The following is a 10,611-nucleotide window of genomic DNA, read 5'->3' on the forward strand; positions in this document are numbered from 1 at the left end:
GGACTAAAGCAGCTTCTGAAGCTATCCTTCCATATCAGGGCTAAAATTGTACAAACTCTTCCTGTGGTAATTGTCCCACATTTAATACCTGTTTTCTAGTTAAGGCTGCAAATATTCTGTTTGGATTCCTGATTTTGTAATGGTCTAAGGATGAAAGCAGAATGTAGGGTTATGTAGCTTTTACCAAATTTGCTAGAACCAGCGGGCTACCCATATGAGGGAATATGAAGGGGGCAGCAATGTTATTTATATGTGTGATTTCTTAACACTAGATTGACCACATCATCCTGTCTCAAGTCAGAACACTGCCATTTATTACTGTGTTCAGTAGCACAATTTCATTTTTGCTTTGGATTAAACAGAGAACCCTCTTGTAAAAGAGCTCATTTTACAGAGCATTTCTATGGAAAAGGCACCTTTCCTCCAAGGACTTTTTCACCTGAAACACAGGATTGCAGTATTCCTAACATTACTCTTACAGAGTTTAATTTAAGCATTAATTGCTCTCTGTAATATATCCTCAAGCACATACATAGAGTCAAGAAAGCATACTGGGAATATGAGGCCAAATGCACAACAGCTTAAATTAACTAATGAGGTCATTAAAGTCCAAAACAGGTTTAATACTAAAATCACAACTGGGGTTTGTAAAGAAGGAGCAGTAACATTGACATGTAGCAATCCCAGCCATGCTCCAAGCAGCTGCCTCTAACCATAAAATACGGATGATCTTTGACAAATGTTGTCTATGTAGGGGACAAGGCAGCCATAGGACAAAACACGAACTTAAGTATTTATTTAATGCTACAGCATTCTCTGGTTCTGGTTATGGGTTCCCCACTCTACCCACCCTCCCTTCACCTCCTTCCCTCCCAGACACTGGGTTTATTGCAGACTTGTGGCCAAATAATGAAATACCCTACCAGGAAAAGTACCAAAAAAGCCTTACAAGAAAAAGGATTTAGTCCTCAAGAGAAGATCAATAACATACAGAGCATATTTCTTTAATTGCTTGATGATGAAACAGCAGCAGTTAAAGTATTATTTAAATACAGCTTTTAAGTACTTGAAAAGGAGAAGCCAAATGGAATAAAAGAGCTTCTTTCAGGTGGCAAAACAACTGATTGTTGTTTTGCCACCTGAAACAGCAAATAGATTGTTCACAAATATTTTGTACTTTGTAAGTACAAAACAGTATTTGGAAATTTAAACTTTCAGATCCAAAACTGAAATGTTCAAAGAAGTTTGCAGAACATACTTAGTATATTCTTAGTATATTTATATTGATGAATCTCTGCTTTTTTGAATAATTTGGAGCAATAAAAGTGTTTCCGCAAATGTGAAACCCAAGCATATTTTTATCACCAGATTTTAATTTTGGTTTGATTTTCAGATGTAGGAAGATACATGCTGAATCAGTTAGAATTCAAAGTATGAATTCAACTACTTGAATTAAGAATATATATTTTAAATCCCATATACAGGATAACTGATTATTTCAAATTAGAAATAGCTGTTCTAATTTTCCATTGTGGTAAGAAAGCACATCATGCATTTTAAATACATACTGAAGCTTTTCATACTCTTGGTAACATTCTATGTTCTTAAAACGTTGTAGTCAAATTCTTATCCAGGCCACTATAGAGAATACCACAGTTAGAGTCTATACTTCTCTACCCACAGTAATGGGATAGCAGCAAATTACAGTAAAATCTGGTGTTACATTTAGCTGTCCAACACTACTAATTAGAGAGTAATTTCAACAATAAATATTTGGTTAAACTCTGCTTTGTCATCAGTGCAAGCAATTTAAGATGAAACTGATCTTTCAGAGAGTCCATGCTTTTTTTTTTTTAAGTCTATTTTTATTTTTTGGCTACTGAACATCTTTTCCTATGAAACAGTTTTCCAGAAGTGCTGCTTTGCGCAAACAGAAAACCACACAGACAACGTTTGAAGTAAAAGGCAAGATTCTAGCCTAGAGGACCATGGCAATCCACAGTTCTCTTTTAAACTGTCCTTAACTAACCCTATTTTACTACTCAATGATCAGATCTTCTAACAATGACCTTAGAGAGCACACAGGCCACATAACTTAGTAACAGCAAGATAAGCTAAAAGACCGGCTTCACACCTGTCACACCCTTCAAAAAGAATACAGGGAGGAGAAACCAAGATACAGACAAATATGAGCCCCATGGTAGATACAATATCAAGTAAAACACCCAGTTAACCCCCTAGACACTGACAAAAGTCACCAGTTTTAAAAGAGAGGATCTTCCTGCAATTCTCCTTCAGAAGAACCATGCTACTATTAGTAAAAGCACTACAGAGATGAACAGTAGTAGTACCTTATCTCCTCTAGGAAAAAAATCTAATCAAAGAAACACAAACAAATTACGACTACCTGTTTGAGAATCTGCAGAGACAAACAATTTTCACACAAGAGGCCAATTACACTGAAGTCAGGCCCATACTTCAGTGCAGTCACGAAACATTATGCCACCAAAGGCAGCTGTGACGTGCACAGCAAAGAAATGGCATCTGACATTTTCCTTTACAACACCAACTCACAGAGTCGTTGCAATGCAGTGTTTGTGTAGCGCCTCTAAGACATCAGACACTACAGCAAGTGAAATAAACCTTCTCCCCCTAAGTCTGTTAAAATAAATAAACGTGCATTCTTGCTAAGCTGTCCCATCTGCAGTACACGTAAGTCTATAATCTCATACTATACATGGAACATACTTTCCCCATTTCACTAGCCAAACAGAACAGCTATTTATAGATCATTCAATAGTGATTAATCAATACTCTGTTGATATGGCCTTCGTTTAGTCTGTAAATCTTTACAAAGTTCGCAGAGACAAGGTGAAGTCTATGGAGGAAATAAGTTACCAGTAAAATTACCTTCACAGAAGAGCGTACACCACAAACTTCTTAAGTAGAAGTCAAAATGTTTACTATATGATCAAGATGTTATTTTCTATATAGTATTACAAAACTGACAACTCAAGCCACATAAATTTATCACAACAGCCAAAATAAATGAAGTTGAAATAGAACAGTAAATTTTGCCTATTAAATAAATTCATACAATGAATGCTCTGATACAAAAAACCATAATCCCCAAATTACCTTTCACTCCAGTAGGAATCTTCAAGATTTGTAGAGTGAAATCAACTATGACAACTGTATAGCAGCACAATATCTTCCTTGCCTGTAAGAGAATCATGCAGAGTCACATTACTCCAAAAAATTACCCACCAAATAAATTAGCAAACCAGATAAGTGGAATTGAACAGTGCTAAAATGATAAGCATTTTAAAAATGTGAACACCCTAACAAATAGGAAGAGAAAGAAACCCCACACCCAGTCACTTAACTTGCACTTGGATTTTTGTCTCTTAAAAAATACAAGTGTGGATGTTTATTTTAAAGTCTTAACACCCTTAAGGTTTAAAGTAGCCTTTGCTTTCAGAAGGCCAGAAATAACCCCTTGCAATGCAGTTTGACGTCTTGTATAGAGCAGACTGCAACAATCAGATGCTTCCACATCCCCTTTTCTTGCTCCCATCCTCTTTCTTGCATCCACCCATTGTGTGAGTACACAATGAACTGCTTTTCTTGGGTTAATTTTGCTTGCAGTGAGGAAGACAGCCCACCTTCCCTCCTCTCACTCCCCTCTCCTTAAGACCAATTCCAGAATGAAGCCACTCAGTACATCTTCCTCAGGAAAGCATTCAACCTTGCTTTAGAAATATCTAGTAGCAAACATGTACCCTACAATCTTTAGTAAAATCACTATTAACCTACTGAAATTTATACACAGTAAACTAAAATGTAGAAAACTTCCCCTTTCAAAAATTAGAGAGCTACACATTACAGACACAACTATTAAAAATGTAAACTATTTAGATCGTTTTTCTGCCAGCTAATACTTTCATAGCTCACATCCATGTAACAGATACATCTACCATAATTTTATTTTTTTCCCTCCCTTTTTAATCCTAAAATAGATCAATCTTCTGTACTACAACATGCTTCCATGATTAATGCCAAAAGGAAATGCCAGTTCAAAAAGGAACTCCACAACCACCAACCACAGAATTACTTTTTACCTTGTCATATTTTTTAGATTTTGGTTTTAAACCTAGTTTGATTTTTCAAACATCAGCTTAAAGAGAACATATGTCTAAATTATATATCACAACCCACAACACCTTCTTTACATGTGTGTACTTCCCAGAACACTTTTCTTTCTCCACCAATGACCCACATTCTTCATCTTTTAAGGCATGACTTGGGAGCTGTTCCCATGAAAAATGAATATTCTGCCTATATCCACACTCCCAAAGTGATTCAGATTGTATTGGCTACTGGAAGTAACACAATTATTCTTCAGGTTACTTTCTCAAAACAAGAGCTCTTCAGTGCTGTCAGTGAATCCCCATCAAGACATCAGGAAGCCAAACTAGCTTCAGAATGTTACCTTTGTTGCTCTTAGAATCTAAAAAAAAATTATGAATTGACTGCAGTTACTGGAAAATCATCCAAATAGAAGTGGAACAAATGGTCTGTTTCCAGATGAATGAAGCCTGGAAGCTTATTCCACATAGCCTTGGATGTTAAGAAGTTTGAATTCCCCCTCTTCTCCACTATCGACAAATGTGCAGAGAGCATATGCATATTTTTGAAAGTCTTGACTATGCCATTTAAATTATATTTTTACAATGCAGGCTCATTTGCCACAGGTACAAACTGTTGACAGAAATTTTTGAGATCCATAACCTCAGAAAACACTGAAGGGAAGGTCATTTTCTAAGCCCGAAGGTAATGAAACTCAGCAGAATGTTGCAATTTATGCAAGGGGAAAGCAGCTCAACTTCCCACCAAGAGGTCAATAGCGGACAGAAGGCAGCGTGGCCAGCAGAAATGGAAATTTGATGTAAGGGAGGAGAGTAGCAGAGTGCTTCTGCTGAATACCCTTCCAGGGCCACTGCTGAGAAACCCAGGGTGGCCAAAACTGCTCCTGTTCCGTAACTGGGTGGCACTGCAGCTTAGGGACTCAGCTTTTTTGCTGCTCAAAACACGATGCTAAAGGACACAGCTTTTTCTTTTTTTTAGATAATCCCTCAAAGAAGCATTTGCTCATTTCAACCTCTGCAAGAATGGACACACACAAGTTTATGAGAATCTGCTGAAGGCTAAGCTCTGTAGAGCCATGCTTCTTGTTTCATTAACACTCCGGAAGCAACCAAGACAGCAGACAGGAAAGGAGGCCATAAAGCTAAGAAAATCAATACAGGTGCTTTAAAACAAATACAGAGCATATAATTTTAATTAAAAACTGGTCTTGGAGAGCGTTATAAGAAGTAAAAACCACATCAAATCAACTGCTTGCTAGTTATTACTGGTATCGAAGCACCTCAACCTAGGCTTACTCTCCCTGTTCTCTGGCAGCGATTTTTTTCAGAAGGTGGAAATCATAATCATCAAGCTGACAATCCCTCAAAACAACTCCCTCTACGTCAATGTCAATCACTGATCCTTCTAGCCATACACATGTGTGCACAATATTATTAACATCAAAAGGGATTAAGTTCAACTCAGCAGGATCTCTACCTGTGGAAGAACACACCACTAAAAAAAATGTTACCACAGTGTCAATAGCTCTTTTGAGTGTATTCAGACTTCAGAGTACTGTAATCAAAGCCTTACAAAAGAACAATAATAGAAAAAGAACTAAATTTATAAATAACAAATATTTTTAAAAAAAAATCTCAGTGCAGAATGCTCAGAGGCTAGGTCATCAGATCTTGAAAGGGGGACTTATTTTAAAACAGTAGATGCAAACCATATAAGAGGATTCTACACTTATTTTTACCCTAATCCTGAAGAGAAGGGAAATTAGGGATGCAAAGCCTTCCTCGATTTCACCCCCTAGCTGATTCTTGATAAACAGCCTCAGCGCAGGGGCCTATTTAGCTCATTTTTCTGCAGTTGCTAACTTACAGATGAAAGGAAAGAACAGCCCAAGATGCAAACAGATGAAGTTATCAGGCGGAGAGGAGTGGCGCTCCGGGAGGAAGGAAATTAGGAAACCAGCTGCCTCTCTTCACGCGACGGATGCGGGAAAGGCACCAGCAACCATCGGGACAGGTTTTTTGGGGAAAACCACCGCTCTCCTCCCGGCCCCAGAGCAGAGGCGGGCGCTTGAAGCGCGCGGTAGATGCGGGCGCGGCAGGGACCGCGGGAGCCCGCGCACGGGTGCCCCGAGCCGCGGCCGGAGGCGGCGGGCGCGGCACTGCCCACGCCGGCAGCCCCGCGAGAGAGGCGTGGAACCGAGCGGCGAGGAGCGGCCCCGCACGGCTCGCCTAGCCGGGACCAGAGCCCGAGGCTGCGGGAAAAGGAGGGAGGGAGGAGCCAGCGCCCCCGGCCGCCCCGCTGCCCGCCCGCGGTGGAGGGGCTGCGGCTCCCAGGCGCTCGCCCCCTCCGCCCCCGGAGGCGCGTCCTCGGGGCCGCTGCCGCCCCCTGCCGGCCTCGGCGCTGACAGCCCCCGTCCGCCCGCCCCGCCGCCGCCGCCGCTCGGGGCCGGCACAGAAGGAGGGAAGGAAGAAGGGAGGGGGCAGCTCTACCCGATCAGCCGGGCCGGCCCCGCCCGCAGCCTCCGCATCCCGCGGCAAGCGGAGCGGACCAGGGAAAACGGCGACGGATACGCGGCAAAACGGCCCCCAGCGCACCGCCAGTCCCCGCAGCGCTATGGCTGCCCGACCCCCTCCTCCCCGCCATCTCCCGCTCCCTCGGGACCGCTCCCGACGGTACCTGCCGCCCGAACAGCCGCTGGCGCCCGCACGCTCGCGAAGTTCCCAGCCGCGGCCGTCAGCCCGGCCCGGGAGAAAACCCCGCCGGCCCCGCCCCCCGGCCAATCCGCGCCCTGCCCGCCCCCGAGCCCCGCCCCCGCCCCGCCTCGGCCAGGCAGCTCTGGCCCCGCCTCCGCGCCCGCCGCGTCGCCATTGGCTGAAGCAGCCGTCAATCTCCGCGGGCAGCGCTTCGCCCCCGCCCGCTCTTCCTGGGCCGTTTCCAGCGGCCGCTCGCTGCCTGTCGAGTGTGCGGCTCTAGCCTGGGGCCGGGGCGGGCTTCGGGAGCGTCGTCGCAGCTTGGGCATCACACCGGAGAGACACCGTCCGCTGGCGAGCCGGGGCCCCGGGCGAGTCTGAGCCAGGGCGCCGGCCGTGCGCGCGGTGCGGTGCCGCTGTCCCGCGATGTCTCCAAGCGGAATGAGCTCCTGCGGCACCGCGGGCTGCGCGGGCGCGGAGGGCAGGCGGTGACCCCGTCCCGGCTCTCCGCAGCCCTCGGCAGATGCCGCCTCCAGCCGGGGCCCCGCGCGCGGTTGGAATGGACCCACCATCGGGAGCCCGGCGGGATGCCCGAGGTGGCGGTGCCGGGGCGACCCTCCTGAGCGGGGAAGCGCAGGGCCGGGACTGCCGCGGCCTGCGGACAGGATCAGCACGCGTGGGGACCTAGTCGAGAAGAGACAACCAGGGCCCTCAGTGTCCTACTGAGGGACAACGGGAGTGAGGTGAAATGAGAGCGTCAGGCTGGGTGTAAGGAAAAAGTTACTCACGCTGCGGACAGCTGGGCCGTGGGAGTGGGTTCATCAGGGATTTCCACCCCAAGCAGACGCAGTCCTGACCAACCTGGACTGACCACGCAGCTGGCCTTGCTGTAGAGCAGGAGGTTTAGTGAGAGGCCTCCTTACAACCAGAATTTTCTAATGGGGATTGACTTTGACTTGCCTGTGTTTGGATGTGTGTGTGGATGCTGACTGCTAAAAGGCCTCGATATGAAAAGCTCATGGCAACTGCACAGGCTGCAGGCCCTGGGAGCGCTATGGAAACAGAAAATTATTTACCTTGTGTGCAGTCATACTGATTTTGCAAAATCCAGCACATAATATATGTTGCTTGTACAAGTTCATCTCTTTTATGCATTATAACCTGAAGTTAACTACAAACTTCTTGCCTAACCTTCATGTATACCAGGCCATGCCCTTTTTTATAGTGCACAGAATAGATTTTTCTACTTTGGAGCAGAGCTGTGTAGTAAAATGAGGCATTTTATAGGTAATCCCTATGTAATTTCTAGGAAAATTAGAAGGCAAGGAACAGAATCATGACTGAGATTGCTGACTGTTATTTACAGAATTTTGAAGAAATTGTGAGATACCAAGTTTTCTTTCTCAAAAATCTCTGTGTGATTGCATGTAACATAGCTTTAATCTAATTTTTTGTGACGAGGTTGAGGGATGTGTTTTCACAATGCCAGTCTTAAGATGCTGGGGTTTCATTTAGGGTAGCTTGCTAATGAAAATTAAGTCAACAGGCAATGGACCATATATTCTGTTTATTTCATAATGTGCAACGTCAAGAAATCAAGTCCTGTTTGACACTGATTAATACTTTTTCTTTAATCTTAGTGCTTCAGAAGTAAAAGCAACCAGGCAGCTCATAGGAGTGCTCTTAAAGGAAAGTAATGTAAGCAGAGAGAAGCAATGAGTTGGCGGTGAATAGAGAGCCAGCACTATTAGGTATCTGTGCTTAATTCCACATGTTCATTCTGCATCCACTGAAAGAGGTTAGGGACCAGTAATTAGAGAAGGAATTATAATGCATATGCACAAGCAGTTTTAATTTGTTCCAGCTATATTGCTTGATGTTGTAATCTTCATGTTTTATGTATCACACTGCATAATTTAAATAAAGCTGATGAATTATTTTTAGTAGCTCTTGCTCCACATTCAAAAGCAGCATTAAAAAAGCCTTTTTGACTCTTTCAAAGAGGAGATGGAGTATCATTTTTCTTTTTCAGTAAAACCAGTCACTGCATTTTTTAATTTGATACAGCACATGCTACAATTACCACAGCACTTCTGGGTTAGGGTTTTATCTCTGGATGCTTTCTATATGCCAAACAGACTCTAAAACTCTGTGTCTGAACCTTCCTGGTTCATTCCTTAGATGCTCTAATATCACTAAGCATGAAGAATGATAGAATATGTGCCAGTTTCTCCAGAAAATAATACAGCAGCTTCCCATGCATGCCTAAAACCAATAACTACTACTGTAAAAGACTAACTTATGGGTGCAACAGGAGACACTTGGTCTCTGGTGCTTTCAGAGACTTCCTAAGTTTGCACCATCCCAGCTGCTGTCTGTCATTGCCAGTATTTGTGTGGCTGCCAGTGTTTAATACCATTGGCCTGAGCAAATGTAATTGACACAGTACTGAAACCAACTGCCCCTGCAACAGTCTTCATCAAGGTTTCCAGTGTTGCTAAAACCAGTGGAAATGCCTGCAATGAACTTTCCCTAGATGAGAAAATTCAAGAAGACTTTAAAGGAACCGCTGCTTTTTTCCTCTTTCCTCAGCAAGGTTTGGACACTTCTGCTCAGGATCCCAGTTAAGAGGTACCTCTCAGAGCTTTATTTACACTCATATTTCATCTCACACTGGTTTTAGGCCATTTGTTTCTGTAGCAATCTGCTGCCTGATGACAAACTTTGCTTCTCTGATTGACAGTTTTGGAAAAGTAAACAGTCCAGCAGTTTCATCAAGTTAAAAATCTATGTTGCTTTTCTTTAAACAATGAAAAATGTAATACATTTTTTGGTGTGTGCTTTCCCTGGACTTTTATTGTGGGACAAACAGGTCCTAAAGAGGAGAAGGATGCAGACATTTTCTTAAGCAGAGTAATGGACCATCTGGGTGGCCAAATAAAGTCTGTGTCATTCTGTATGCAGCATGTCAGGTGGGGATTTTCATAGGCCTCTGATTTTCACAGGATGGGTGAAGTTCAAAGGGACCACGGTGTCTGATCCAACCTTCCTGGTCAAGCAGGGTCATCCTAGAGCACATTGAACAGGATATTTCTTGAATATCCTGAATTGAAGGAGATTCCACAACCATGCTCACAGTAAAGAAGTTTTTCTTCGTATTCAAGTGGAACATAACACATTTTTGGGACAGGTACTCTGCTGTACTAGCACTAGAGAAAACTTATTAATGTAGTTTAAAATATTTTTCTCATTCCCCTTTCCACTTCTCTGAGTTTATGTCTAAATTTTGTGCAGATGCCACAGTATAAGAATTGTTACCAATCTCTTGTTGCACCAAATATGCAAAATTTCTTTAAAGTGCTGACACAACCTACACACTGTTTAAGAGATAGAAAGGCTGCAGCGTAGGAGCTTCTGTCTGTGGACTATAAATCTGTAGTCAAAATGGCTGTTTGCACAACTCTTGCACCACTTTTGCCTCTTGACTTTACCTAAATGAGACTTTTATAATACTCATTCTGTAGTCTCCACAATAATCTGTTGGTACAGCCATGAGGAGTGTCTGTTACAAAAGAAATAAGGGAAAAATATCCATTTCTAATTATAAACTGTGTGATATTAACAGAAAACAAGACATAAGGAAAAATACTTACACTGCCTTCTTGTATGTAAAGATGTCTCCTTTTTAGAGATTTCAAAGGAAAAATGAATAAGAAAAAGATCCCAGAAATGGCTGAAGTAAACACAAGAAAACTGCATAATCTATTCCCGG

At 43.2% G+C, this 10,611-nt stretch overlaps 1 protein-coding gene across 13 annotated transcripts in view; it reads right to left on the bottom strand.

Moving 5' to 3' along the window:
- EPB41L2 (erythrocyte membrane protein band 4.1 like 2) overlaps positions 1 to 6,844 on the bottom strand; it is a 101,117-nt gene extending 94,273 nt beyond the window's left edge. For 11 of the 13 annotated variants that reach the window (XM_066315390.1, XM_066315385.1, XM_066315382.1 and 8 more), the window contains exons 1-2: positions 6,826 to 6,844; positions 3,139 to 3,220 (exon numbers count right to left, since the gene is read on the bottom strand). The gene's annotated coding sequence lies outside the window, so the exon portion shown is untranslated. Of the gene's footprint in view, positions 1 to 3,138; positions 3,221 to 6,825 lie in introns of those variants that run through there. The other 2 variants (XM_066315391.1, XM_066315386.1) reach the window with 1 other exon arrangement.
- Between the last annotated feature and the right edge of the window lie 3,767 nt (positions 6,845 to 10,611).

This window comes from Sylvia atricapilla, chromosome 3 (genome assembly GCF_009819655.1).
Source record: "Sylvia atricapilla isolate bSylAtr1 chromosome 3, bSylAtr1.pri, whole genome shotgun sequence".
In the NCBI taxonomy this organism is placed as follows: Eukaryota; Metazoa; Chordata; class Aves; order Passeriformes; family Sylviidae; genus Sylvia; species Sylvia atricapilla.